At 39.9% G+C, this 6,000-nt stretch overlaps 1 pseudogene; it reads left to right on the forward strand.

Moving 5' to 3' along the window:
• On the forward strand, nt 2,740-3,363 carry LOC102180370 (annotated as a pseudogene).

Raw genomic sequence — 6,000 nt, forward strand, 5'->3', positions numbered from 1 at the left:
TTGTTTGGCTGATTAATATTTCATTGTATGCACATGTTGTTTGTCCATTCATCTGCTGATGCACACTTTGGTTGTTTCTACCTTTTGGCTATTGTGAATAATGCTGCAATGAACATCAACATACAAGTATATACAAAAACTCTTTCACCACTCAACAGTAAAAAGACAACAAAATTAAAAATGTGCAAAGAATGTGAATAGACAGTTCTCCAAAGAAGGCATACAAGTAGCCAATAAGCATGTGAAGAGATGGTCAGCATAATTAGCCATCAGTTCAGTTCAGCTGCTCAGTCGGTTTTGACTCATTGCGACGCCATGAATCGCAGCATGCCAGGCCTCCCTGTCCATCACCAACTCCCAGAGCTCACCCAAACTCACGTCCATTGAGTCGGTGTTGCCATCCAGCCATCTCATCCTCTGTCATCCCCTTCTCCTCCTGCCCCCAATCCCTCCCAGCATCAGGGTCTTTTCCAGTGAGTCAACTCTTCACATGAGGTGGCCAAAGTACTGGAGTTTCAGCCTCAGCATCAGTCCTTCCAATGCACACTCAGGACTGATCTCCTTTAGGATGGACTCGTTGGATCTCTTTGCAGTCCAAGGGACTCTCAAGAGTCTTCTCCAACACCACAGTTCAAAAGCATCAATTCTTCGGTGCTCAGCTTTCTTCACAGTTCAACTCTCACATCCATACGTGACCACTGGAAAAACCATAGCCTTAACCAGATGGACCTCTGTTGGCAAAGTAATGTCTCTGCTTTTGAATATGCTATCTAGGTTGGTCATAACTTTCCTTCCAAGGAGTAAGCATCTTTTAATTTCATGGTTGCAATCACCATCTGTAGTGATTTTGGATTTAACTTAAAGTCATGTAATTGTTTCCTCTTCTATTAAATTATAAGTTCCTGGGACAGATCTTAAAAGTATTTCTCATTTTGTTGGGCTTCCATTTATTGCACTTCACAGATCTTGTGTTTTCTACAAATTGAAGACTCGTGAGAACTCTACATTTTCAGATGATGCTTAGCGTGTTTTTGTCAGGCAAGTGTATGCTCCTTGGTTCTGTCTCATCACAACAAAGATTTGGAGTGATGGACATTGAAGCCTTTGGTGTGTCACAGCTCTCGGGTCTTGGACAGACCGTGTTATAGCTCTTAGGTCTCGAGCAGACAGTGTTATAGCTCTTAGACAAATCAGTGTTACAGTTCCGTGTTACAGCTCTATTTTATTTAGATAATAACAGGAAAATCCATCTTCAAGGTGTGAGGGCATGTCAACCCAAAGATGCGAAGAGAGCACCCCAGCACTCAGGAGAGAGAGCCCCAGCCCTTTAGCTCCTCTTTTTATATGTTTTTCTCTCCCTGGGCCTGTCCTATGTAAATTGGGCCAGCCAGGAGTGTTGTTTGTTTTACCTGAGGTCCTCACTCCGGTCCTCGGACCTTCCTTTGTTCCATTTTCGTGGGCTTTTCTCTTCCTTATCTTTTATCCACCACCATTCTGGACTCCTTTTCCCTATTCTAACTACCTAACATTTTAATTAACTCATTGGAAAAGACTCTGATGCTGGGAGGGATTGGGGGCAGGAGGAAAAGGGGACGACAGAGGATGAGGTGGCTGGATGGCATCACCGACTTGATGGATGTGAGTTTGAGTGAACTCTGGGAGTTGGTGATGGACAGGGAGGCCTGGCGTGCTGCAATTCGTGGGGTCGCAAAGAGTCCGACACGACTGAGCAATTGAACTGAACCGAATTAACCATTTTAATTAAGGTACATTGTTGGGCTCCAAAATCATTGTGGATGGTGACTGCAGCCATGAAATTAAAAGATGTTTGCTTCTTGGAAGAATAGCTATGACAAACCCAGACAGAGTATTAAAAAGCAGAGACATCACTTTGCAGCCAAGGTCCGCTTTGCTGCAACTATTGAAGCCCTCACGCCCTAGAGCCTGCGCTCTGCAACGAGAACCCACTGCAGTGAGAAGCCTGCACACTGCAACTACAAAATAGTCCCTGCTCGCTGCAACTAGAGAAAGCTCGTGCACAGCAATGAAGACCCAGTGCAGCCAAAATAAAAAAATAAATAAAAATTTGAAAAATGGTTTAAGTATGGGGTAAATACAACTTTTATATGCACCGGAAAACCAAAAATTCATGACTCACTTTATTGCAATATTTGCTTTATTGCAGTAATCTGGAACTGAGTTCACAATCTTTGAGGTACACCCTGTATAAAATTTTTTAATCCCTAATGTTCAACAGATTAAAAACTAACACTGCCATTGCTACAATGTGTAAAAAGATTAAAAAGATAGGAGAGGCAGCAGCTGAATAGGCTGTGATCAAGGATTTTTCATGTAATCAGACGTGTACATTTTGCAACTAATTTGTCTTGGCAGAGTCACAACAAACCTATATTATTCAAGCTAGACATCTGGACATAGGAGTCTTCTCATTACCTGATAGTGGGAGTAGAGATGTATATAATATTCCAAAAGACATAACAATACAGTGAGCAGCTACTTTTCTTACTATTGTAGAACCAGAATTCCAGAAATGGTTCACCAATATGTTTTACACCATGGTTTTCATACCTCCATTTCCAGGTAGGCTGGAAGAAAATGAATAGACAGTTCTCCAAAGATGGCATACAAGTGGCCAATAAGCACATGAAGAGATGGTCAGTATCATTAGCCATCAGGGAAATACAAATCAAAACAACAGCACCTAAGTCACCAATATGAGCCACATCATGTGGGAGGCAGCATTACTACCCCAAAGAAGCTTCAAAACTAAACACCCAAAGGAGTCTCAAGTTCCAGATGCAGTTCCAGGACATGTGTGCCACCACTGGGATGGATCCCTTGATTTATAGAAAAGGATTTTGCTCTGAGATGCTGGGCATACAGATGATCAAAGTGTGCCTAGCCCTGAAGCACCAGAATGGAAGTTTGAGAACTTTGGAGGAACTGCTACATCAACAGGTTTTATAGGGAAGGGAAAAATTCAATCAGATGTCAGCCAAGACAACTTGATCAGGGTCATCAAGTAAATAAAGGCACATGGCATTGGCTTCAGCATTATCCCTGTGGGTGGCACTTACCATACTCACTCTGTTCCAGCTGAGCTCAGTATGAATTACAATGAGGTTCTAGAGCTGGCAGGAAAGAAAGGCTACAGAACCACCAGTGAGATAAAAGCCAGTCTTAAATGGGAGACAGAGTGATTATTACAAGTGCTGGAACACATGCTGATGGAAGGGCTGGCCTGCCTAGCCAGCCTCAACAGCAAACTACTGTCTTCCAGCTCTCTTCACTGACCTCCCCTCTCAGATTACAGCTCAGGAGGCCAGAGAATTCCTCTCCTGAATCTAGGAACGTGGAAGGGAGCACAGCAGGATGAAGGAAGGAAAGAGAGAGCAGCTATTGACTGGTGAATAAAACCTGAACCAGGAATTACCTAACTGTCCAGTGGTTAGAATCCAGTGCTTTCACTGCTGAGGTCCAGGTTTTTCCCCTTGTCATCTGAGAACTAAGATCCCACAAGCCATATAGCACAAACGGGGCCAAAAAAAAAAAAATTCTGAACAATTTTGCTTAAAAAAAAAATAGGAAAAATAAATAAAACAGATCCAGAAATTTTAATGGTGATGGAACAAACAAGAACATAAAAGCTGCTACTATAAATATGCTTTATATCTTCAAAAAGGTAGAGGAAAACCTGACCAAGATAGAGAAGTGGAAGATAAAGGAAAGATCCAAACGAAACCTCTAGATATGAAAAACATAGTATCTGAGATGGAAAATACACTGGATGGAATAAAAGCAGATGCTGAAGATTGGTGATTAGGAGAAACAGAAATAGAAACTAAGCAAGGTGAAGTACAGAGACCGAAAAAAATGAACAGAACACCATTTGTGTATGGAATGATAATAAGCAGACTGACATAATGTAATATCTCAAAAGGATCCCATAAAGAAAGAAGATGCATGAAAAGAGGCTTAGAAAAAAAATATTTAAAGACAAAATGGCCATACATTTTCCAAATTTGCTGAAAACTATAAAACTCATGGATCCAAGAAGCTTAATGAATCCCAAGCAGAATAAGCCTGGGGAAAACCATATCATATCATGTTACAATAAAATTTCTGAAACCACTGATAAAGAGAAAACATTAAAAGCAGCCAGAGAAAAAAGACATATTTCTTACAAAAGAATCAATATAATGACATAGAATTCTTATCAGAAATTATACAAACCAGATCTTACACAAAAATCCAAATGAATTTTTTGGCCAACCCAATATGTTTTACCCCAATAAGAAAATTAAAGGAAAAAGAACAATTTTTTTAAGACAAAAAATGAGAAAATTCATCACTGGAATTTTGATGAATGACAAAATTACTGGTCTAAAAGAAATATGAAAGGAAGTTCTCCAAGCAAAATTGCTTTCACTGCTTCCAAATGATACCATGTGGAAATGTGGATCTACACAACATAATGGAAAGTGTCAGAAATAGTAAATATGAGTAAATGTAAAATACACTTAATATTTAATCTCTTCAAAAGATAATTGGTTCTTCAAAGCAAAAATTACAATAGGATTTATAGTACATATAAAAGAAAAATGTATGATCACAGTAGCACAAAAGAGGAAAAAAATTACTGCTGTACTGTTTTATAGTACACATGAAGTGATACATTATTTGAAGGTAGACTGATATTTAAAGATTGCATTTTATAGGGAATTCCCTGGTGACCAGGTGGTTAGGACTGCACACTTTCACTGTCCTGGCCAAGCTTCAATCCCTGGTCAGGAAACTAAGATCTAAGTTCCCCCCCAAGCCATACAGGATGATAAAAAAAAAAAAATCTATTTTATAAAACTAAAGAAATAAAGATACAACTAACAAGCCAATAATGAAGAAAAAATAGAATCACAAAAAATTCAATCTGAAAGAAATCAGGGAGACAAGAAAAAAGGAACAAAGAGAAGATTGGGCAAATAGGAAGTAACTGAAAGATGGTAGCTTCAAACTCAATCATACTGATAATTACATTAACTGTAAATGTAGCAAACACAATCAAAAGGCAAGGAAGGTCAGACTGGATTAAAAAACCAAAACCAAAACTAAAACTATCGAGTTTCTTGTCTATAAGATACTCAATTTAAATATGAAGAAACATATGGTTAAAAGTAAAAAGATGGGAGAATGTATATTATACAAATAAGAACCAAATGAAAGTTAGAATGGCTATATTAAAAATAAGAAATAGACAAATCTGCAATTATAGTTGGAGATTTTAGCACTTTTCCCTAAGTAGCTGATAGTAAAGCTAGACAGAAGATCAGCAATAATAAAAATTTGAAGAACATTATCAACCAATCTGATTTTTAAAATTCTTTATTTCTCTTCAGCTGTGCTGGGTCTTCACTGGCGCACAGGCTTTCCTCCAGTTGTGGCAAGCAGGGGCTACTCTCCAGTTGCAGCGCGTGGGCTTCCCTTGTTGCAGAGCACACACAGGCTCTAGGGTGCACAGGCTTCAGCAGTTTCCACTCCTGGGCTCCAGAGCACAGTCTCAACAGTTGTGGCACAAGGGCTTACCGTAGAACATACTGTTCTGCAGTATGTGGGATCTTTCCAGATCAGCGATGGAACCTGTGTCTTCTGCGTTGGCAGGCAGATTTTTTACTGAGCCACCAGAGAAGCCCCATCAATTTGATTTTAGTGACATTTATGGAACACCACCAACTCCAAAAACATTATTCTCAAGTGCACATGGATCACTTACCAAGAAAGACTATGTGCATATTTGTGCTAAATTGCTTTAGCTGTAACTGACTCTTTGTGACCTCATGGACTGAAGCCAGCCAGGCTCTTCTGTCCATGGGATTCTCCAGGCAAGAATACTGGAGTGGGTTGCCATGCCCTCTTCCAGGGGATCTTCCCAACCCAGGGATCCAACACACATTGGTTAAGTCTCCTGCATTGGCAGGCAGGTTC

The sequence above is a fragment of the Capra hircus genome, chromosome 26 (genome assembly GCF_001704415.2).
Source record: "Capra hircus breed San Clemente chromosome 26, ASM170441v1, whole genome shotgun sequence".
NCBI classification, from domain to species: domain Eukaryota; kingdom Metazoa; phylum Chordata; class Mammalia; order Artiodactyla; family Bovidae; genus Capra; species Capra hircus.